This window comes from Pseudorca crassidens, chromosome 5 (genome assembly GCF_039906515.1).
Source record: "Pseudorca crassidens isolate mPseCra1 chromosome 5, mPseCra1.hap1, whole genome shotgun sequence".
In the NCBI taxonomy this organism is placed as follows: domain Eukaryota; kingdom Metazoa; phylum Chordata; class Mammalia; order Artiodactyla; family Delphinidae; genus Pseudorca; species Pseudorca crassidens.
The window spans coordinates 46,678,190-46,704,148 of NC_090300.1; the positions used below are offsets into that span (position 1 = coordinate 46,678,190).

Here is a 25,959-nt window from a genome sequence, read left to right on the forward strand (position 1 = left end):
CATCATTTTCTGAAGGCTTTACAAGCCCTGTTATGCCTTAAATGTGTACAGAAGCTTCTATATTACACATAAATTGTTTTTCTTTCAATTGTTTCCTCTCCAAGTATTCTTTCCTTTTATTTGTGCATTATCTTGATGTCAAGGCATTTCTCAACTTGACATTTTCTTTCCAAGGTTTTAGGCTTCCAGCCTAAAATAAAAGCACAGACTTTTTATTGCTTTATAGGAGAAACGCATCACAAAGTTGTTTTTATTCACTATCTGGTTACTTCCCTTTCTGACACCAACATCATTTTTAATCTCTAAAAAGTGCAGATGTTTCATATGACATATAGTCAAAAGAGGTCATAGATAAACAATTAAGATTTTATTGGTGTTCTTGGCTAAGTGTTGGCTTTAAAAATGAATAGATTTATGTTTATCTCATTTAAACATACACAGACATACACATGTATATATTTTATGAACTTTCACTTGTAATCTTTTCTCATTGTCTTATCACCTGGCAGCTGACTACCTATTAAATAGACTGCCAGGTACTTAGAATTCTACTGAAAGTTTAAATACAGGTGGAAAGGATTTGAAACATATTATCATCAACCAATATATTATAATCATCAATCCTTTTGTTGTTATCTATTTCCCAAGACTGTACAAGCCTGTTCTATCAGAGTTCTTATTAACTCTTCCACATAAGGATTTGCATTTAGCATTATAGCTTTTTAAGCAAATTTTAAACTTGAGAATTACATGACAGTACATGTGTATGTCTATTCCACTTAGTAGGAAGGACCAAAAAAACTTCACAGGTTTTGTCATTTAATTTGCTCTGTCCCCACATTTTTGTAAATGTTATGGCTGTTCCTTGACAAGTCTCTAATTTTTCAAACAGAATGACTGTTCACAAGAGGATTTCAATTTTCAGCACTTGGCTTTTAATTATTTTTTCTTCTTAAATATGCAGCTTAAACTGTGAAAATGCCAGTTTGAACTTCACCCACTCAAATTCAAATATCAACCAAAGTTTCCTTAACGCTCGTGGTATTTCATCTTTGCTAAAATCTCTACTTCTTTGATGTCACATTCGGGTAGCTCTGCCCTGCCTACTCTTCAGCTCGAGGGGTAGGAGAGTCTAGTTTCTGCATCATTTTGGAGACTACATTTTTTTCATCCCAGTTTTTCTGCCTTTGTTTCCAAATTTTGAATTATGGTTAAGTTCTCTTGCAGATGGGTGATATATTCTGAATCCCCCAGGAGGTAGGGTGTGTGTTGGGGACAGCTGATGAATGATCGTAGATTGGCATCATCATTAGTGGGGCCACCGGGGAAGCTGGGTTATAGGAGTGGCTTTTAGAAAATCTGTTTTCTTAATCTCTGGATTAAAACATATGAATCTTTTGAAAGGTATATTTCAATATAAACTAACCTAATTTAGGAAAATATCCAGGACTGTAAAATAGTTACATGGTAAATTTGATATGATGTTACTGCTCAGTTTGTGAAAATATTCAGGTCAACTTACACCAATTTGAAAACATTGTATTTGCTGACAAATGGCACAATATATCATAGGCCTAAAAATTGGTTTGTAAAACAATCTAAACATTGCATGCAGAGTCAAGATATTTTAAGGATGTGCTTGAGGGAATGCACACCTCCATTTCATGGGAAAAGAAAGAACTCACTGCTAAGGAAATTGATGTTATGCTAGAAAGTTCCCTATCTGAAATATGTATACACGTTATGAAGGGGAAAAGAAAGCCATCTGTCTAACACATGACTTCTAAGTATTTGAAACAAAAGTCTAGACTATAATGGATATAACTCAACATTTACATTCTTCCATTAACAATCTTAAGGTAATTAATTCTTAAATATGTGAGAATTGATTGGGTGAAGGAAAGTGTAATTTGCTGCAGAGTATTTCAAGTTGAATACAACATGGCCTGTGCTTTCATGGCCATTTAATTGGAGAGAAAAAGCATGCATGGAAGTAATTACTGAACTTGATAGAGAGTGTTCACGGCCTTAAAAAAGGTAGAGCTCAAATATTGTGGGACTTTAGAGGATAAACAGTTACTTTTAACTGATTCTAGAAAAGCTTAGTGGAATTGGTGTTTGAAACGGGCTATGAAGGTTATTTACAAATCTGGGCATTCAGAAGGAACAGTACAGGGGAGGCTTGGAGGGTGGAGAGTAGAGGATGTAGTTCAGCTGAAAGTGTGGAAGGACAGAGTGAAAAATAGGACACGTGGCCCAAACTGACACTCCTGCTGCATCGCATCTGAAGACATATTTTCATTGGCTTGAAAAGTATCAACTTTTCTTTTGAATTAGTTTCCTAAATTTAAAAACCAGGAGATTTTATATAAGTATATCGGTTTCTGGCTTCTCTTGAGACATCAGGCCCACATTGTTCCCTGGCAGGGATCAGCTGGAACGGAAGAGCAGCCTCTTCAGATGGCGCTCATGGCCTCCATTGGTTTTTCTGCCCCAACACCTGCCTCGCCTCTGTTGGGTTTGAGGTCACACTACCAAGTTAAGACTAGATCGTGGAGAGTCTTGTATGAACGAATTAGAAAATTTAACTTTTTTTTTTTTTTTTGCGGTACGCGGGCCTCTCAGTGCTGTGGCCTCTCCTGCTGCGGAGCACAGGCTCCGGACACGCAGGCTCAGCGGCCATAGCTCATGGTCCCAGCCGCTCTGCGGCATGTGGGATCTTCCCGGACCGGGGCACGAACCCATGTCCTCTGCATCGGCAGGCGGACTCTCAACCAGTGCGCCACCAGGGAAGCCCCAAAATGGTTTTTGAGCGAAGGAATGACATAACCAGAACGCTGTTTCAGATAGATCTATCCAGGAGCGCTATTTTAGGTGGATTTGAAAAGTGAGAAATTAGAGGTGGAGAGAAAAATTAGGAAGCTACACAAAGTAGGTGAGATACAACGAGGGCAAAACTAGGAGAGGGGCCAGGTAGAGAATTATGAAAGTGGAATTTGTAAGATTTTGTGACTGTTCATCTGTGTGAGGTTTGAGACAGGGAAGAATTCAAGGGTCTTACTTGTCTCTACCTCTCTTGCCCACATAGTGCCTACGTAGTGTTGATTTGTATTTAAGGGACATCAGAGCAAACAACCCTATGAAACTTTGGGGTTTATTTATTATAAATATGCTAAGGATTTTGTTCACACATTATGTAGAATCTCTTCACAATTACCCACAGAGGAATTTTTTCTCTGGTCTTGGTACTAGAAATGTGAATGTATATATTGAAGAGCTGTGTGGTTTTCTTTGTCTGGACACTGTGAACTGTGTCACTACTTGTACCCATCCTTTCTCTTTGGCTAATATAGGAAGCTCAGAGCCAAATATGTGACTGTATTAATTTTACTACAAGCACTTTGTGTGCTAACTTTATTCTTGGCTCCATCTTAAGTTTTTTTTTTAAACTTTAAACATACTTTTTTTTTAAAAAAATGTTTTTTTAAAATTAAAAGAATTTCCTTCTCTTTGTTTTATTGTCTTTACTACTAATTCTAAAGGTATTTATGTAATTATCATGGAATTTTAAGTTACCTTATATCTTTTTACAGAATAATCTTGAGTAAAAATGATATAATCACATTAATTAAGCTCATGTTTAAATTAAGCCTGAATTTCCCCTTTTATGGCTTTATAAAGATTAAGTAGAAAAGTATCTGGATTTGATAAAAAGTAAAATAAGGGAAATATTTTATGGGGATTCTCAAGGTTTGAAAATCTAGGGCAAATTCATTGACTCAAAGACAAGCCAAGAAATGTTACTCAGAAATGGGAAAATATTACAGATATGTTATCAAGTTTGTACCCGGTTAGAAAAAAAAATCTTATTTCATTTATAAGAGACTATCTAAAAATATGCACATTCTAACATCAAGGTGGTATTCATTCTGATTTGTATATAATTCTATCCTGGAGTTATGTCTGAAAAAAGTTTTCCAGACTTGGGGGAAAAAAAACCCCAAAACTGTCTTTGCCTATGACTCAAAAGTGGATTAAGGACTCTAACCCACTGAAACATCTTGCTAATAAGCAGATACTAGTCTGGTAGATCTATTCCTTGAATTTTTTTGCTTGGATTTTCAAACAATTACCTATGTTCTTTCAGCATATTTTTGACATTCTGAAATTACTGACACAAGCGAGAGATGCTTCTTATCCTTAGAATGGAAAGAGGTTGAGACTATGATGAAAACGTTCATGGCAAAACATTTATGTAGACTGAAAAAATGCAACATGCATTTTTGGTTTATATAAGCAAAGTAATTTCACTGTTAAAGACTGGAAAAAGTGTTATTGCCTATTTTATTTGAAATTAATACCTCTGATATTATTACAGATTGGAGAGAAAAGCATTAGACTGGGAGTCAGGCTTATTCCAGATCAACCTTCAATGGGCTCAATGACTTTAGGCAACTTGGTTAATCTATCTGCAATTTACTTTTTTCATTTCTAAAATGGCACAGTGTCTTTGAACTAGGTGATCTCTTCCAATTCTAACATTGTATAACTTTCATCTCTATTATCCATATGTGGCTAAAAGATTCATGCAGGACAAGTCCTCTCTATGCATAAAGAGGTCCTTTTGGTTTGAGGCTTTCATCTTTTAAGAGCTTCCTTTTGGTTTTACATGTCTCTTTGCTTTGTGCCTGCCTATTTTAAATTTGACTCTATCATTGACAGCTCATAAAGTGAGTGGAAATAGATCATGCTGAGGAGAAGGAAGATTGATTAAAGAGAAAGAACAATAAGGGAAGAGGAATGTGTTGAAGCTGAGAAAATAGTTAATCAAGAGAGTAGGAAGAGAGGGTTGAGGATCATAGCCTCAAAACCTTTTTGATTTGGGAAATATTTCTGTATTTTATCCCTTTATTTAGAATTAACTATTTGAATAAATTCCTCAGACCATTTCTATGTGTCAAGGACCATGGGTCAAAGGTGTTTGGCTCATTTTATTTTCTTTTTGCTTATTTTATGTCTCTTATTGACTTCTGAAAACAAATTTGTCTACTCTCAATTCAGTGAATCTGTTCATATTTGAATCTATTCTTGTTAAATTTTTAGAGCTGATTCCTTTTTAAGAGTCATGATTAAAACCCCACTTAGCTTCTGGAACATACCCTCTCTTGTTTCTCATTCGACCTCCCTGACAATGCTTTTCCCTCTCCTTTGCTGGTTCCTTCTCATCTTTGGGAAGGACTTTAAACATTGCACTGCCCCAGGACTCCCTCCTCAGGCCTTGTACCATCTTCATCTGCTCTGATCTTTAGGTGGTCTCATCCAGTCTTCTTGTATTACATACCATCTATATGCCAAAAACTCTTAATTGTCAGAACTCCCATAGAGACCCTGAGAGAAACTTGCTAACTATACAAAACTGGTTTATTAAACTTGCTAAGCAAGGGTCTTGACAAAACCTCAAGTGTTTCTCAAAAGGAGGACGTAAGGAAGGGCACTTAGAGGGCTTTAAGGGCTGGAGTTAGTCATCTGGTAGTTTTAAGATGGAAGCAAGTGTGTCTGGGCAGGGGTTGGTCAGAATTGAGTGAGCTGCTATTCAAATGCCTCCTTGTCAGAAAGGTATTCTTTGATTATACTACGTAAAATAGAGCAACTCTATTCCAACTTTATATTCACTCAAACTGCTTTATGATTCATAGTACTTCTCAGTTTGGCATGTTTTATATCGATTTCCTTTTTTTTATTTTTATTCAAACAGAAAGTCACAAAAATTATAATCATCCTCATCAGTTCACTCAGTCCCATGTAATTAATTTTTTTCATCTTGATCTTTTGTTAGCACTTTTATGAGTTCATCAGTTTTCCATCAGAGTTCTGAAAATGCTTATTCATTCAGTTCAGCAGTATAGTCAGTTACCAGAAACCTGTACTTGTCAGAGCCTTTTCCATGAATTCCTTGAAGATGAAACCCTTTTATAGGAATATATTTGCAAAAGCATCAGAGTACACCCAGAACTGTCTGTAAATGACAAAAGACTTAAAAATGACCACTATTAAAGATTTGATGAAAGTTCATAATAATGCAATTGACAAGGAAATTTAGTTATGTCTGATATATACATTTTAAAGTAATAACTAGAATTATGACTTATAACATTATACCATAACATATAAGATTTTTAGAAATTTCATGTAATGTCTGAAACATTTATATTAACATATTTCCATACAAATAACCCAATGAAAGTTTAGTATTGGTTGTTTTGTTTGTTTGTTTGTTTATATTGCAGGTTCTTATTAGTCATCAATTTTATACACATCAGTGTATACATGTCAATGCTAATCACCCAATTCAGCACACCACCATCCCCTCCCCACTGCGGTTTTCGACCCCTGGTGTCCATACGTCTGTTCTCTACATCTGTGTCTCAACTTCTGCCCTGCAAACCGGCTCATCTGTACCATTTTTCTAGGTTCCACATACATGCATTAATATATGATATTTGTTTCTCTCTTTCTGACTTACTTCATTCTGTATGACAGTCTCTAGATCCGTCCACATCTCAACAAATGACTCAATTTTGTTACTTTTTATGGCTGAGTAATATCCCATTGTATATATGTACCACAGCTTCTTTATCCATTCGTCTGTCAGTGGGCATTTAGGTTGCTTCCATGACCTGGCTATTGTAAATAGTGCTGCAGTGAACATTGGGGTGCATGTGTCTTTTTAAATTATGGTTTTCTCTGGGTATATGCTCAGTAGTGGGATTGCTGGATCATATAGTAAATCTATTTTTAGTTTTTTATGGAACCTCCATACTGTTCTCCATAGTGGCTGTATCAATTTACACTCCCACCAACAGTGCAAGAGGGTTCCCTTTTCTCTGCACCCTCTCCAGCATTTGTTGTTTGTAGATTTTCTGATGATGCCCATTCTAACTGGTGTGAGGTAGTAGTAGTTTTTCATTGTAGTTTTGATTTGCATTTCTCTAATGATTAGTGATGTTGAGCAGCTTTTCATATGCTTCTTGGCCATCTGTGTGTCTTCTTTGGAGAAATGTCTATTTAGGTCTTCTGCCCATTTTTGGATTGGGTTGTTTGTTTCTTTAATATTGAGCTGCATGAGCTGTTTATATATTTTGGAGATTAATCCTTTGTCTGTTGGTTTGTTTGCAAATATTTTCTCCCATTCTGAGGGTTGTCTTTTCATCTTGTTTATGATTTCCTTTGCTGTGCAAAAGTTCTGAAGTTTCATTAGGTCCCATTTGTTTATTTTTATTTCCATTACTCTAGGAGGTGGAACAAAAAAGATCTTGCTGTGATTTATGTCAAAGAGTGTTCTTCCTATGTTTTCCTCTAAGAGTTTTATAGTGTCTGGTCTTACATTTAGGTCTCGAATCCATTTTGAGTTTATTTTTGTGTATGGTGTTAGGGTGTGTTCTAATTTCATTCTTTTACATGTAGCTGTCCAGTTTTCTCAGCACCACTTACTGAAGAGACTGTCTTTTCTCTGTTGTATATCTTTGCCTCCTTCATCATAGATTAGTTGACCATAGGTGCATGGGTGTATCTCTGGGCTTTCTATCGTGTTCCATTGATCTGTGTTTCTGTTTTTGTCCCAGTACCATATTGTCTTGATTACTGTAGCTTTGTAGTATAGTCTGAAGTCAGGGAGTCTGATTCCTCCAGCTCCATTTTCTTCCCTCAAGACTGGTTTGGCTATTTGGGGTCTTTTGTGTCTCCATACAAATTTTAAGATGATTTATTCTAGTTCCATAAAAAATGCCATTGGTAATTTGATAGGGATTGCATTGCTTTGGGTAGTATAGTCATTTTCACAATATTGATTCTTCCAATCCAGGAACATGGTATATCTCTCCATCTGTTGGTATCATCTTTAATTTCTTTCATCAGTGTCTTATAGTTTTGTCCATACAGGTCTTTTGTCTCCCTAGGTAGGTTTATTCCTAGGTATTTTATTCTTTTTGTTGCAATGGTACATGGGAGTGTTTCCATAATTTCTCTTTCAGATTTTTCATCATTAGTGTAAGGAATGCAAGAGACTTCTGTGCATTCATTTTGTATCCTGCAACTTTGCCAAATTCATTGATTAGCTGTAGTAGTTTTCTGGTGGCATTTTTAGTTTTCTCTATGTATAGTATCATGTCATCTGCAAACAGTGACAGTTTTACTTCTTCTTTTCCAATTTGTATTCCTTTTATTTCTTTTTCTTCTCTGATTGCCATGGCTAGAACTTGCAAAACTATGTTGTATAATAGTGGTGAGAGTGGACATTCTTGTCTCGTTCCTGATCTTAGAGGAAATGCTTTCAGTTTTTCACCATTGAGAATGATGTTTGCTGTGGGTTTGTCGTATATGGCCTTATTATGTTCAGGTAGGTTCCTCTATGCCCACTTTCTGGAGAGTTTTTTTTTATCATAAATGGGTATTGAATGTTGTCAAAAGCTTTTTATGCCTCTATTGAGGTGATCATATGGGTTTTATTCTTCAGTTTGTTAATATGATCTTTCACATTGATTGATTTGCGTATATTGAAGAATCCTTGCATCCCTGGGATAAATCCCACTTGATCATGGTGTATGACCCTTTTAATGTGTTGTTGGGTTGCTAGTATTTTGTTAGGGATTTTGCATCTATATTCATCAGTGATATTGGTCTGTAACTTTCTTTTTTTGTATTATGTTTGTCTGGTTTTGGTATCAGTGTGATGGTGGCCTCATAGAATGAGTTTGGGAGTGTTCCTTCCTCTGTAATTTTTTGGAAGAGTTTGAGAAGGATGGGTTTAGCTCTTGTCTAAATGTTTGATAGAATTCACCCATGAAGCCATCTGGTCCTGGACTTTTGTTTGTTGGAAGGTTTTTAATCACAGTTTCAATTTCATCACTTGTGATTGGTCTGTTCATATTTTCTCTTTCTTCCTGGTTAAGTCTTAGAAGGTTATACCTTACTAAGAATTTGTCCATTCCTTCCAGGTTGTCCATTTTATTGGCATAGAGTTGCTTGTTGTAGTCTCTTAGGATGCTTTGTATTTCTGCAGTGTCTGTTGTGACTTCTCCTTTTTCATTTCCAATTTTATTGATTTGAGTCCTCTCCCTCATTTTCTTCATGAGTCTGGCTAATGGTTTATCAATTTTGTTTATCTTCTCAAAAACGCAGCTTTTAGTTTTATTGATCTTTGCTATTGTTTTCTTTGTTTCTGTTTCATTTATTTCTGCTCTGATCTTTATGATTTCTTTCCTTCTGCCAACTTTGGGTTTTGTTTGTTCTTCTTTCTCTAGTTCCTTTAGGTGTGAGTTTAGATTGTTTACTTGAGATTTTTCTTATTTCTTGAGGTAGGATTGTATTGCTATAAACTTCCCTCTTAGAACTGCTTTTGCTGCGTCACATAGGTTTTGGATCATCGTGTTTTCATTATCATTTATCTCTAGTTATATTTTGATTTCCTCTTTGATTTCTTCAGTGATCTCTTTGTTCTTTAGTAATGTATTGTTTAGCCTCCTGCGTTTGCGTTTTTTACATTTTTTTTCCGTGTAATTGATTTCTAATCTCATAGTGTTGTGTTCAGAAAATATGCTTGATATGATTTCAATTATCTTAAATTTACTGAGGCTTGATTTGTGCCCCAAGATGTGATCTATCCTGGAGAATGTTCCGTGCACATTTGAGAAGAAAGTGTAATCTGCTGCTTTTGGATGGAATGTCTTATATTAATTAAATCTATCTGGTCTATTGTGTTATTTAAAGCTTCTGTTTCCTTATTTATTTTCATTTTGGGTAATCTGTCCATTGGTGTAAGTGAGGTGTTAAAGTCCCCCAGTATTATTGTGTTACTGTTGATTTCGTCTTTTATAGCTGTTAGCTGTTGCCTTATGTATTGAGGTATTCCTATGTTTGGTGCCTATATATTTATAATTGTTATATCTTCTTCTTGGATTGATCCCTTGATCATTATGTAGTATCTTTCCTTGTCTCTTGTAACATTCTTTATTTTAAAGTCTATTTTATGTGATATGAGTGTAGCTATTCCAGCTTTCTTTTGATTTCCATTTGCACAGAATATCTTTTTCCATCCCCTCACTTTCAGTCTGTATGTGTCCCTAGGTCTGAAGTGCGTCTCTTGTAGACAGCATATATATGCGTCTTTTTTTGTATCCATTCAGCAAGCCTGTGTCTTTGCATTGGAGCATTTAATCCATTCACGTTGAAGGTAATTATTGATATGTATGTTTCTATGACCATTTTCTTAATTGTTTTGGGTTTGTTTTTGTAGGTCCTTTTCTTCTCTTGTGTTTCCCACTTAGAGAAGTTCCTTTAGCATTTGTTGTAGAGCTGGTTTTGTGGTGGTCAATTCTCTTAGCTTTTGCTTGTCTGTAAAGCTTTTGATTTCTCCATCGAATCTGGATGAGATCCTTGCCGGGTAGAGTAATCTTGGTTGTAGATTCTTCCCTTTCATCACTTTAAGTATATGATGCCACTCCCTTATGGCTTGTAGAGTTTCTGCTGAGCAGTCAGCTGTTAACCTTATGGGAGTTCCCTTTTATGTTATTTGTCATTTTTCCCTTGCTGCTTTCAATAGTTTTTCTTTAATTTTTGCCAATTTGATTACTATGTGTCTCGGCAGTGTTTCTCCCTGGATTTATCCTGTATGGGACTCACTGTGCTTCCTGGACTTGAGGTACTATTTCCTTTCCCATGTTAGGGAAGTTTTTGACTATAATCTCTTCAAATATCTTCTCTGGTCCTTCCTCTCTCTCTTCTTCTGGGACCCCTATAAAGTGAATGTTGTTGCATTTAATGTTGTCCCAGAGGTCTCTTAGGCTGTGTTCATTTCTGTTCATTCTTTTTTCTTTAGGCTGTTCCGCAGCAGTGAATTCCACCATTCTGTCTTCCAGGTCACTTATCAGTTCTTGTGTCTCAGTTATTCTGCTATTGATTCCTTCTAGTGTAGTTTTCATTTCAGTTATTGTATTGTTCATCTCTGTTTGTTTGTTCTTTAATTCTTCTAGGTCTTTGTTAAACATTTCTTACATCTTCTTGATGTTTACCTCCATTCTTTTTCTGAGGTCCTGGATCATCTTCACTATCATTATTCTGAATTCTTTTTCTGGAAGGTTGCCTATCTCCACTTCATTTAGTTGTTTTTCTGGGGTTTTATCTTGTTCCTTCATCTGATATATAGCCCTCTGCCTTTTCATCTTGTCTGTCTTTCTGTGAATGTTGTTTTTGTTCCACAGGCTGCAGGATTGTATTCTTCTTGCTTCTGCTGTCTGTCCTCTAGTCTCAATTTCCTTTTTATTCTTGGACTCCTCCCACTGTTATGTAAAGCTCCACTAGGACAGAGTTCTTACCTGTCTGGCTCACCACCAGATCCCTAGCACTTAGAACAAAGCCTGGCACCTAATAAGTATTTAGTGTTCCTTTGTGGAATAAATGAATAAATGCTGCTCTTAATTAATGCTAGTGTAATGACTACCTTTAAACTTTTAATTATTTAGTAATTATTTCTCAGTTTAAATATGTAACTAGATTTGAAGCCATTTCTAAGGCTGCAAACAGTTGGTCCCCAGCAGAGGCTTATCTTTTAAGCTTGTCTAGGTTTGTGGCTGGGGTATCCCTTTTCAGATGGTGACAGTTCCAAGTGACTAGTCCAAGACAGTGGTTAGTGGACGTGAGGGATGTGTCATCTTGTTTTTTTATTTTTATGAAACTCGGTATAAAAAGGGGAGCAAATGGCATTTCTTTTTTTCTTCTAATTTTCTTTCCTTTCCTCATTTCTATTTGCCATCCTCCCACAAATCACCTCCCTTGCTCTTTTTTCTTTTTTTCGTAAGGAAGCTTAGCTCTTTTTACTTACCCCTCGAAAAACAATTCGATCTAATTTTAATACAGTGGAAAAAAATGAATCACTGATTTTGATTTCTGCCAAACTTTCCAGAAGTCTCTCAAAGCCATGTTTCATAGTCAGTATTTATTTGCATAAACTTACAACAAGCTTTTAAATAGATAAGCAATGGGATGTGTGCTACAAGTGCTCTGATTTGAGAATGAACGACGTGTGTGAGGTTAAATTTCATTGTATATGGTGTGTCCATGTGATGATTTGTGCGGGTCTTCTGAAGCGAGATCTTGGGTCAGGAGATCAGATGACAGCTAGAATTGTACCTGACGCTTTGAAGAAGCTTAAGATGTGCATCTTCCTATTTTTTTTTTTTTTGGTAAATTTTCTTTTCATTTTTATCAATGTAATACAGAGGTTAAAAAATCTTTTTAAAATACCAAGAGGCTTATAATGTTTAAAGTAGCAACAGCAGCTGCCCCTGCTGCACTCGCCACTCTTCTAGCAAGTCTCAATCTCCAGTGATAGCTGTTTTGAATGCTTAACAGATTTTTTTCTAGTATTTAACTTTACTTGTAAAAATAATATGCTTATATCGTTGTTTCTTGATGTATCAATGCTAGATTCTACCTTTTGACTTTCTGTTATGTTAGGTAAGCATTTAGCTCTCCTACATCACCCTTTCAAATCTCTTCCCTGAACCGTCCGATAGAGTTACAGCATAATAAAACAATAATCATTTACATTAACATAATTCTGCCAATATTATTCTCTGAAAGCCAAGTAGTATATTATGATTACATTTCCTTTCTTCAACTTTTTGCTTCTCCTATAGTTACCGCTTATCTAATTCATTTTTTTCCCTATAGTTAGCAATTACCTAATTTACTTCTTGATGGTTATCTTTAATTTTTCAAATGCTTTACCAGATCTCTCATTAGAGCCATAGAGTTGAATAATTCCAAGCAGTATCATTCACCCTGGAGTTGTGTAATATTGTGGTATTGTAAGCCTATCAGTAGTTTTTCTCCTAGTTCCCTGCTGCATTTCCATATAAATTTTAGAATCAGCTTGTAAGTTTCTACAAAAGAAATCTAGCTAGAATTTGTTTTGGTTTGCATTAAATCTATAAATCACTTTGAGAAGTGCTGACATGCTGACACCTTAATATTTAGCCTTCCAGTCCCTGAACAAGGTAGGTCTCTCCATTAATTATGTCTTCTTTATTTTTTCTCTGTATTGTTTTGTAGTTTTCAGTGTAGAGGTCTTACACATCTTTTGCCAGATTTATCTATAATGATATTTAAATGATATTGTTTTAAAATTTCAATTTCTAATTGTTTGAGATACAATATAGAAATACAATTAACTTTCCTGGCATCCTGCAACTTGCTAAACTCACTTATTAGATTATAAGAATGTACTTATTATAAGAGCATTTTTGTAGATTTCATTGAATTTTACATGTAGATGATCAATGTTGTCTGTGAATAAAGGCAAGTTTTAAATTTCCAATCTGGATGCCTTTTATTTCCCATTCTTACCTTATTATACTGTCTAGAACAGCTAGTGTGTTGACTAGAAGTAGTGAGAGTGAACATCCTTGTGTTGTTCCTAATCTTGGGGGTGGAGCATTCAGTCTTTCATCGTTAAGTATGTTGGTGATAGGTTTTTTCATAGACATCCTCAGTATGCTAGAGCTATTATGAGGAATGGATGTTGGATTTTATAAAACGCTTTCTCAGTATCTACTGAAATTATAATATGCTTTTTCTTTTTGGTTCTTTAGTATGATGAAATATACTGGTTTTAAAATGTTAAACCAAGCTTGTACTCTTGGGCTAAGCACCACTTAGTCATGATAATTTATACTTTTTAATATATCATTGATTTAATTTTCTAAATTTCTGTTTAGAATTTTTGCATATAATTTCATGAAAAATATGGTCTGTATTTTTTTTTTCTTGTTTTATCTCTATTAGGTTTTAGGATCAGGGTAATGCTGGCCTCACAGAATGAATTGGAATGTATTATCTTCCCTTCAATTTTGTAGAAAATTTTGTGCAGAATTGGTTTTTTTTCCTTAAATATGCTTCCAATTTCATTATTTCATCAGTGAAGTAATCTGGATCTGGAATTTTCTTCATGAGACAAATTTTAATTAGAAAATTAAATTTCCTTAATAGATTTGGTACTGACATTATCTAGCTCTTCATGGCGATCTTTGTTACTTGGAGACAGTCAAGGAATTTTCCATTTCATTTACATTTTTAAATTTACTCACGTAAAGTTATTCATAATATTACATTGTTATTCTTTTACTATATGTATAATTTATAGTGATGTCACCTCTCTCATCACTGATATTGGCAATTTGTGTCTTACCTCCTTTTATTCTGATCAGTCTGGCTAGACGTCTGTGAATTCTATTGATCTTAAAGTGTATTTCCTATAGGCAGCATAAATTGGGTCTTGCCTTATTTAACCAATATGACAATCTCTGACTTTTAATTGGTGATATTTATATTTAATATGATTATTGATATGGTTAGATTTAAATTTATCACCTTATGATTTGTCTTCTATTGTTTTATTTGTTCTTTTTCCCCTTTTCCTCTTTTTATTTCTTTAGATTTAATTGAGTATTTTTCATGATTCTATTTTACCCAACTTTTTGACTTATTAGTTATAACTTTTAAAATTTTTGTTATTTTAGTGCTTGCTTTAGGGTTTATATTACAATGTACTGTCAAGTGGTAGTATACTGTGTATACTGTACTGTACAGTACAAGATCCTTACAATGGTGTACTTCCATTTCTCCCCTTCTGACCTTTGTGCAATTGTTGTCACATATTTTACTGTTATGTTTATTATAAACTCCACCATGCATTATTATTCTTTTTGTTTAAATGCTTAATTATCTTTAAAAGAGACTTAGGTAATAAGATTTAGACATATATTTACCCAGATAGTTCACATTTCCTGTGTTCTTCATTCTTTTGTGTAGATCCAGCTTTTCATTTAGTATCATTTCCCTCTACCTGAAGGGATTGCTTTAATAATTTTTGTAATTGGGTCTGCTGGGAATGAATTCTTTCAGCTTTCATATATTTGAAAATGTCATTATTTTGCCTTCATTTTTGAGAGATAATTTTGCTGGATGTGGAATTAGTCTTCTAGCATCTAGTGTTGTCTATTAAGAAATCTGTTTATATTTTAATTCTTGTTAAATGTTCCTCTGGAAGCTTTTAGGATCATGTCTTTATCTCTGATGCCTGGAAAATTTAGAATGATGGACCTTAGTATCTATCTTCTTGTAAGGGGAATTTCCTGACCTTTCTGTCTAGAGACTAGCAACCTTTAATTGTGGGAAATTTATTTCCTTCACAATTTTCACTCTTCTAATATTTCTCTTCTTTCTCTCCTACAAGTATTAATTCAATGTTAGCTTCCTTGATTGACTGTCTATGACTTATCACTTCCCCTTTTAAAAAGAAAAAAACTTTGAGTGTGTGTGTATTTGTGATTTACTTTTTTTCTGGGCAATATAATTCCTAGCAGTTTTCTATATTTTGTATTCCTTTGTTTATGGATTTTTTTGCTGTTGTCGTTTTAATGTTCAGGAGTTCTTTCTGACTTTAAAATTTTCTTTTAAACATTCTTTTCTCATTTTTCTTTTTTGTACCATGCTTTTCTTTTTTTCTATTTTAATATATTCTATTTTTTTATGTTCAGAACTTTTCATTGTCTGTTTTGTCTGCATGGATGCTTTTTTACTGTTTGCTTATCCCTTTCATTTTGGTGTCTTTCCTAAATTATTAGTGATCCTTGCTTGGCTGTCCTTTCATATTTAAGAGTGAGACACTACAAGATGAAAGGTTATCATTTGAGTATTTGAGGGGCATATCTTCATGGCAAGGTGCTCTTCGGAGAACCACTTTACTTGGGCACACCTACTTGTCCGTGTGGAAAGATATATTTATATATTTTCCCCAAGGCAATTTATTTTCTCTAGAAAAGAATCTTTCAATTTTCTTCGTGGGAAGAATAGTCTGGCTACAAGTTTGCGGGAAACTAAAAGGGGCATTGGGGGGCCTCCCATGATTCATATGCAGAAGTCTTTTCAGTCTCATGTTTCATTTTGCCCTTTACTGTACCTGATGTCCTTAAGTCCCAAACTTCTTCCTTTTTTTTACTTCTGAGAATAAAGCTGCAAGCTCTTGTCTGAGATGGGCTGGGTTATACAAGTCAGCCAGTATGGGTGTGTAATATAACCCCATGTGATGGAAAGGAACACTGGAGGTCTGAGCTCCACATGCAGTTGTCAACCAATTCTGTATTGTAGCCCTTAGTCCCTTCCACTCCTCTGTGGTACCCAGAGTCACAGTACTGCTTTCTCAGAAGCAAATCAGCTTGCTTCTTAGAGGCATCTCCTGCAGGTGCTTTAGGCTGTAGCTTCCTCTATGCACTGAATCAGTTTCTACTCTTCCATTCTCTTGAATATTCTTTATTTTTTTATTAGAGTATAATTGCTTTACAATGTTGTGTTAGTTTCTGCTGTACAGTGAGTTGAATTTATATGTATACATATATCCCCTCCCTCCAGGGTCTCCATCCCCCACCATCCCACCCATCTAGGTCATCACAGAGCACCGAGCTGATTTCTCTGTGCTATATAGCACGTTCCAACTAGCTATCTATTTTACACATGGTAGGGTATTTATGTCAAACCTAATTTCCCAATTCATCCCACCCTCCCCTTTCCTGCTGTGTCCACACGTCTGTTCACTACATCTGCCTTTCTATTTCTGCTCCTCAAATAGGTTCATCTGTACCATTTTTCTAGATTCCACATATATGTGTTAATATACAATATTTGTTTTTCCCTTTCTGACTTACTTCACTCTGTATGACAGACTCTGTGTCCATCCACATCTCCACAAATGACCCAATTTCATTTCTTTTTATGGCTGAGTAATATTCCATTATATATATGAACCACATCTTCTTTATCCATTCATCTGTTGATGGACATGTAAGTTTCCATGTCCTGGCTATTGTAAATAGTGCTGCAATGAATGTTGGAGTACATGTGTCTTTTTGAGTTATGGTTTTCTCAGGGTATATGCCCAGTAGTGAGATTGTGGGTCATATGGTAGTTCCATTTTTAGTTTTTTAAGGAACATCTGTACTGCTCTCCACAGTGGCTATATCACTTTACATTCCCACATTCTCCAGAATAGATCACACTTGGGGTCACAAATCAAGCCTTGGAAAATTTAAGAAAACTGAAATCATATCAAGCATCTTTTCCAACCACAACACTATGAGATTAGAAATCAATTACAGGAAGAAAACTGTAGAAAACACAAACATATGGAGGCAAACAGTGCACTGTTAAACCAAGCGATTACTGAAGAAATCAAAGAAGAAATTAAAAAATATCTAGAAACAAATGACAATGAGAATACAACGATCCAAAACTTATGGGATGCAGCAAAGCAGTTCTAAGAGGGAAGTTTATAGCAATTCAAGCTCACCTCAAGAAACAAAAAAAATCTCAAATCAACAATCTAACCCTACACTTAAAACAACTAGAGAAAGAAGAACAAAGAAAACTCAAAGTTAGTAGAAGGAAAGAAATCATAAAGATTAGAGCAGAAATAAATGAAATGGAAACAAGAAAACAGTAGCAAAGATCAATACAACTAAAAGTTGGTTCTTTGAGAAGATAAATAAAATTGACAAACCTTTAGCCAGACTCATCATGAAAAAAAGGGAGAGGTCCCAAATCAATAAAATTAGAAATGAAAAAGGATAAATTACAACTGACACCACAGAAATACAAAGGATCATAAAAGACTACTACAAGCAGCTCTATGCCAACAAAATGGATGACCTGGAAGAAAAGGACAAATTCTTGGAAAGGTACAGCTTTATAAGACTGAACCAGGAAGAATTGGAAAATATAAACAGACCAATCAAAAGTAATGAAATTGAAACTGTAATTAAAAATTTTCCAACAAACAAAAGTCCAGGACCAGATGGCTTCACAGGCAAATTCTATCGAACATTTAGAGAACAGTTAACACCCATCTTTCTCAAACTCTTCCAAAAAATTGCAGAGGGAGAAACAATCCCAAACTCGTTCTGTGAGGCCACCATCACCCTGATACCAAAACCAGACAAAGATATCAGAAAAAAAGAAAATTGCAGACCAATATCACTGATGAACATAGATGCAAAAATCCTCAACAAAATACTAGCAAACCGAATCCAACAACACATTAAAAGGATCGTACACCAATGATCAAGTGGGATTTACCCCAGGGATACAAGGATTCTTCAATATATGCAAAAAAAAATCAATGTGATACATCATATTAACAAATTAAAGAATAAAATCTATTGAATATTCTTATCTGCTATCTCTGCACTGCTGTTCTCATTATCCACGTGGGTTCATAGTTGTAGGTTTGTTTTTTGTTTTTTTTGTTTTAAAAGAATGATGTTCAAGACTTCACTGGCATTTTGATTGGTTTCTTTTAAAAGACTGCACTAAAGTTGAGTTAGGTTTAAATTGCCATAAAGACTTCTGGCTATGTTTTAAAGGAATCCAGTCTAAGAAGGGGCAGAGAAGAGGTTTTCCTCATCCTCTACTTCATGTTAGGTTTTGTACAATGCATGTAAACCTTCTTTGTATGTTTAGGCAGCTTATCTCCCTTTTAAAAGTAAGGAAACAAAGGCTTGTTAGTAAACCTTCTCCAGGCTATATAAGAAAGAACCCAGCTTTATGAGCGATGCAGTTTCAGATCATTCTCTGTATACTAGTGCTTCTCAACTCCTAGGGTAGCCTGTTGGCCCAGTTTGTCTGGGACCATCCTTGTTTTGTCATAGAAAGTCCACATGCCTGGAAACTCCTCAGTCTGAGGCAAAATGTGATGTTTCTGGTTGCACGTTAAAATCATAACAGAGGTTTTCAAAAAAAAAAAAAAAAACAAATTCCTGGGTCTCACCTTCCCAAGAATCTGATTTAATGACTCTGAGGTGGGACCAGAATTATTTGATTCGAATGTTCAAAACACTACCTTATACCATGCTGCCACTCAGGAAGTCAATAGCCTGAATTCTACCATCTTTTAATCCCTAGCTGTTAATGTAAACCATTAAGTCCAGGGGTTATCAGTATATATAGCATGACAAAGGAGTAGCCTCTAGACAGGTGTTGTTGGCCAAACTGGCCTGCTGCCAATTTTTGTAAATAAAGTTTTATTGTAATACAGCCACACCCATCACATTGTCTATGGCTACTTTCTTGTTATTGCTATAGCTGCAGAGTTGAGTAGTTTGAGACTATTGGATCCATAAATCCTGAAATATTTACAAACTGGTGTTTTACATAAAAGATTTTCTGACTCCTGCTCAACCCTAACATGACTCAAAACCCAACCCAACCCAAACCAAACCAAACGAGGCCCACCATATTATAAGTGCCACTGGGCACTCAGGAAATTCCACTCACTTGGAATTCTGGTTCCAAGCCCTGAGGTGGAAAGGGAGTTGTGAAATGCCCTTCAGATTTAATGTGTGCACGTATAACCTGGGGATCTGGTTAAAATTCAGATTCTGTTTCAGTAATATGGGGTGGGACCGAAACCCTGCATTTCTAACAAACTTGCAGGTGGTGCTAATGTTCCTTCTCCAGGGACCACAGTTGGAGAAGCAGGGATGTAGACCACTGGCTGCTTATCACAGTAAAGGGAGAGGTCACCTAAAGCCACACGGCAACTGATTGCCACAATAAAAAGAGCTACTGCCTATTGACCATGTCTATGATCCAGGTAAGACAAATGAGGAAGAACACCCTAGTGTGGGAAAGAAGCAGGTCTTTAATGTCACTTCAGAACAGTGGCTCTCACAGTGTGTAGCAGCGACATCACCATCAGCATCAGGATGCAGCATCTTAGGTGATGAGCTTCATATCCAACTCTGGACTGGGAAATACTGGGAAGGCACAGGTTGCTGTGCTTAAGGTGGGATAAGTCAAATAATGAAAATTTCCCTATCTGCCAGGGATAGTTTCCCTCTGATACTCTGAAGGAGGGTAACAGGATTGGGAATGCCATGCAGACCTGAGGTACCACAAGTCTCTGACTAAATCAAAGAAACTGCAACACTACCCAGAGTAAAATAATACTTTTTTAACCAAAAGAAAAGAAAGCTCTGGGTACCTAATTTTGCACTTGAATCTGTTTTGTTGTTGTTGATTTTACTTTAAGTTGATGGTATCTCCTATATCTTTATTTAAAAAATTAAATTACAAATATGTGTTTAGAGTAGAAAATTAGAAATAAATATATTAAATTGAAATCAACCATAATCATATAAAATGCCAAGATAAACATGCCTATTTTCCCAAGCCTTTACCTAAACTGGCTATTACACATTTTGAAAACAAATTCAGTAAATGAAAAACTGTATCTCATTTTTATAATTGACATTATTTCAACATGGGAATATTGTTTATAAAAGTAACATGCACCCATTTAAAAACAATCAAACAATTCAGAAGTATATGCCATAGAAAGTTAAGTTACTTTAAATCCTAACAACTTGGTGTATAAAGACTTATAGGTATATAAATACCTGTTTACATAACTAGACTCATTATTCTGTAGCCTGCTTTGTTTTTTACATCTTTATTAGAGTATAATTGCTTTACAATGGTGTGCTAGTTTCTGCTTTATAACAAAGTGAATCAGTTATACATATACATATGTTCCCATATCTCTTCCCCCTTGCATCTCCCTCCCTCCCACCCTCCCTATCCCACCCCTCCAGGCGGTCACAAAGCACCGAGATGATCTCCCTGTGCTATGCAGCTGCTTCCCACTAGCTATCTACCTTATGTTTGGTAGTGTATATATGTCCATGCCACTCTCTCACTTTGTCACAGCTTACCCTTCCCCCTCCCCATATCCTCAAGTCCATCCTCTAGTAGGTCTGTGTCTTTATTCCTGTCTTACCCCTAGGTTCTTCATGACATTTTTTCCCCTTAAATTCCATATATATGTGTTAGCATACGGTATTTGTCTCTCTCTTTCTGACTTACTTCACTCTGTATGACAGACTCTAGGTCTATCCACCTCATTACAAATAGCTCAATGTCGTTTCTTTTTATGGCTGAGTAATATTCCATTGTATATATGTGCCACATCTTCTTTATCCATTCATCCGATGATGGACACTTAGGTTGTTTCAATCTCTGGGCTATTGTAAATGGAGCTGCAATGAACATTTTACTTTTTGATCAGATAGACCTGGATTTGAGTAGCTGTGCCATACATTGGCTGGGTAAACTTGGAAAAGTTATGTAAATTCTCTCATGCTCTGTAAAATGCACCAATCATATAGATGTGCATATTGTATGTATAAATATATATGTGTATATATAATATATGGCTATGCCCCAACTTATCTTTTGCATTTCTAGTTACAGTTATGCTTCTAACTTTTATGTGATCAAATCAATTCAATTATTTTTAAGTATTTTCTTTAAGGTTTGGTGTTCTGTTTTCCATACCTTTTTAGTATAGAATATGCACTATTAATGTTTATGTTGATGTTTTGATAGTTTTTTAGTTTTTGGAAGAGTCAAACTTCCTGGAATTTTAAGTTCAGCTTAAGGAGACTTGATTTTCATCCTTTTATTACCAGAAGGATATACACAGGAATACAGCTGATATGTTTTCAGATTATAAATCTGAGGTCCTTGAAGTCCTGCTAGAACTCCAAGATGGGTCCTTGACAGATGTATCTTGGCAATTCTCACAGAAGCTTATAAGTAACTGGTGTATTTTTCAGAATTTAAGACATACCATGTCCTGATTCCAAGCACACTTAATCCAAAAGTATTTAGAAAATGCTTTACTGTAAGGAAATGTGGGTTTGTTGACAGCCTCGTGATCTGGCTGCCTCCTGGAGAAATACTATGGTTATTTTAAACGGGACTGTGATGCTGAAACAGTGGAAGCGAGGAAAGATGCCTTGATCTTCACCACCAATTTCAGGCCAAGAGATTAAAAGTGAAGGATGCTGCTGAAGGTCTGAGTCAGAGTGAAGCAGCAATTATCTGTACCACAGCTTTTATCTGTCATCTTTTATTGGCCAAGCGAAGATGCTGCAAATGAAAGCATTTGGAGCCACTGTAATGATAGACCATCAACAGTACGGTTGAACTTGCTTTAACCTTGGTTGTTTCTTGCTATTCCTTTGTCAGTCAAGGTATTTGACACCATGTCCTTCAGTTATTTGAAGTTACCTTAATACCACCTTGTTAAACTTTTCCTTTCATTGCTAGTAAAGCATTTTCTTTTTTTTAAGGTATGTGTTTTGGTATAGAATTCTGAGGAGAACCTTATCTACTAAATTATTCTGTAAAAATAGCATATATATTACCTAAATTCCTAATAAAATTTTCAACACCTGCTGCTTGCCACTTGACATTTTCACCAACATGAGCATTATTAAGTTTCTGTTAAGTTTTAAGGGTTTTCATGTGACCTACAGATAGCCTTGGATGTTAATAACTTTGTTTAAATGCACATTGCAAACTTGCAAGGAAAGCAAATCAAAGTAAAAACTATTTCTCTTGTCAATTGAGATGCACAAAAATCTTTGACAATGGTTTTAGTGTACAAGGACACAAGAATCACTGAAATCATGACTAAGCAAAAGCTACTAATAAGCAAGAACACTTAGTGGTAATGAAAACATTCTCACTTGAAGTACTTATAGCTTGAAAGTTATTAAAGCCAAACCATTACCCCTTATTATCTACTCAAACTTTTATTATCTGTTCAATATACTGCATTAGGGTTTGTGGAAAGAGTGGACATATTTTATAGTTTCATAAATTCTTCTGGTTTTATTTGTCAATATTTACTCTTTTGAGATGCCATATTTTTATTAGCCTAGTGCAATTAGCTTTCAACAGCATCTTTAAATTATTATCTGTGCTGCAATACAAAAAAAGTAAGAGTTTATTATTACTGTCTACTCTCTCTATTAAATCTACTCAACGTTTAAATACACGACATTGACATATTCCATAAAGAAGAAAATCTTCACTCACACCATATCTAATGGATATGATTTTGTGATTCTTAACAATCTTTGTGTGTTTGATACATATAACTTGCCTTTGGGGGTTATTTATTTATGCTTGTGAAATCTTAACCAATATTATGTCTCAGACCTTCCCTAACTAGGACTTGTAAAGAAGTAAAAAAGAAAAATCATTCATAACAATGAACACAGTGAGTTAGCTGAGGAGGTCAGTCAGTTACAGCCTGTGGGCCTCATCTACTCCGCTGCCTGTGAGCACAGCCACGCTCATTTGTGTACGTATTATTTATGGTTCCTTCTGTGCTACTTTGGGAGAGTTGACAGAGAAGTTGTGACAGAGATCTATGGTCCACAAAGCCAAAAATATTAACTATCGAAATTACAGAAAAAGTTTGCCACTCCCTTAGTTTGATTACTTTTTTGGAAGAGAGTTTACTTGGCCACCAAAGATTATACTTTTGATGTGCTAGGTTCTATTTATTTAAAAAAATTGGTATTTATTTTTCTGTTTTTGAATGGCCAGTACATGAATATGGTGTAAAATTTAATACGTACAAAGGGAGGGTACGGTGAAAAGGAAGCGTCTCCTCCACTCTTTGATTTTCTGTTTCCCTTCTGAAAGACCACCATTGTTACCTGTTTCTTGCTGTGTCTTTTTAGAAATATTCTGTCTACATAAACTTATATGATTGTGATCATACTTTTGAACAGATAACAATATATACATTCTTTTCTGCATTTTGCTTTTTGAAAAAAATCTTAACGACCTTAGAGATTGTTCTACAATTGTACACATAGAGCCGCTTTTTATTTTAAATAACTAATAGTATTCCATTATATTGTTTAATTATAATTTAGTTAGCACCTTATTAAGGGACGTTTTGTTTATGGCAGTTTTTGCAATTATAAAATTCTGGAAAATTTCTTTTGGTCTATATATTTTTATGTTCAAATATATCTCTAGGATAATTTCCTGGAAGTGCATTCCACACCTCAAGCATATGTGTGCTCAAATAACAAATGTTGGCAAGAATGTGGAGAAGAGGGAACCCTCCCACACGGCTGGTAGTAATGTAAATTGGTAGAGCCGCTGTGGAAAACAGTATGGAGGATTCTCAAAAAACTAAAAAGAGAACTACCATATGATCCAGCAATTCCATTCCTGGGTATATATTTGAAAAAAGCAAAAACACTAATTCGAAAAGACATATGCACCCCAAAGTTCATAGCAGGATTATTTACGATTTCCAAGATATGGAAGCAACCTATGCCCATCAACACATGAATGGATTAAGAAAGTGTGGTATATGTATATATATACACAATGGAATACTACTCAGCCATAAAAGACGAAATTTTGCCATTTGCAGTGACCTGGATGGACTTGGAGGGCATTACGCTAAGTGAAATAAGTCAGACGGAGGAAGACAAATACTGTGTGATATTACTTGCATGTGGAATCTCAAAAATACCACAAACAAATGAATATAACAAAAAAGAAACAAACTCACAGATGTAGAGAACAAACTAGTGATTACGAGTGGGGAGAGGGAAGGGGGGAAGGGCAACACAGGGGTAGGAGAGTGAGAGGTACAAACTATTAGGTATAAAATAAGCTACAAGGATATATTATACAACAAGGGGAATATAGTCAATATAATAACTATAAATGGAGTATAACCTTCATAAGTTGTGACTATATTGTATACCTGTAAATTGTGTAATATTGTATATCAATATATTTCAATAAAAATAAATATAAATTTTTTTTGTTTTCCTTTTTTAATTTAGAATCTTGTTAGCAATACATTACATCCTTAATAGAAAAAAAAACCATTTACACAGTAACTCAAAAACCAACCATTTAAGAAAATAATGTAGTAATCAACTGCTACCAGGGAAAACTGGCCTGCTCATTTGATTCTACTGGCAAGTCCAGGTTTATGCAAATTTGAGAGAGTCTCTGTCCTGAATGGATGATGAAGCATTCAAGTAAAAGGTAAGGAGTTATAAGCGTGAGTTTTTGAGGGATTCTGACTCAGAAGAAGTTCTTCCAGGAGTAGCCACAGTCCTTCAGTTTACTCCAATGTTGTGAAGTTTCTGGGACAACCAGCATAGCTGCCTTTTGAGGAGTTTTGACAATTCATCAGCCTCAAGATTCAGGTCTTATAAAACATTCTTCCCACATTAAAAAAGACTTTGTCCCACAGGAATAAGTTTTTCATCGCTTCTCCAGCTTCTTGTATTTGGCTTCCAGTTTTTTTGAATACGCATCCAACTTGTAGGCTGCCTGCTCAAGAGCTGCTACCTGCTCCTCAATTACATTGATCTGATCCAGATAAGGCTGTAGTCCAGCATACTTCTGGTTTAAGTCCTTTAAGTTTCTACTAATGTTTATAGCAATATCTTTCATTTCAAGATACTTCAGGCTGGTTAGTTTATTCATATTTTCCAGAAGCTTATAGTCTTCACTGGTGGCCGTCAGTTCCCCAGTCAGGTAAGTTGCCATCTTGGAGAACATGTCCCGGCAGAGTCCAGTGATGTCAGCCTCAGCGGGCTCCTTTGCTTCCTCAGCGGTCTCCACGGCGGCATCATCGCGAACAGGCTCCTCGCGGTGGGTCTCTGGGACACCCTCGGCCGCCGCCGCCATGCCCGGCCCCGTGTTGCTTCTAAAAATAAATATAAATTAAAAAAGGATATGTGTGCTTGAAATTTTTTTGATAAATGTTGCCATATTGCCCTCTACAGAGTAGGTACCGATTTACAGCCCTGCCTAACAAAGTATTATATAAGAACACCTGTTACTACATCCACATGCCAGCATAGAGTGTTCTCAAACTTTTTGATGTTTTCTTTCTGGTAGAGAAAAAAATGTATCTTGTTGTAGTTTTAATTTACATTTATGTTGTAATGAGTGAGGTTTAGCACATTTTAATATATTATAAGCCATTTGTTTTTTCTTTTCTGTGAACAG

The 25,959-nt window shown here is 35.5% G+C and overlaps 1 pseudogene; it reads right to left on the bottom strand.

Annotated features, from left to right (window-relative positions):
• Positions 1–24,807: 24,807 nt before the first annotated feature.
• Positions 24,808–25,650, bottom strand: LOC137224423 (biogenesis of lysosome-related organelles complex-1 subunit 2 pseudogene; annotated as a pseudogene).
• Between the last annotated feature and the right edge of the window lie 309 nt (positions 25,651–25,959).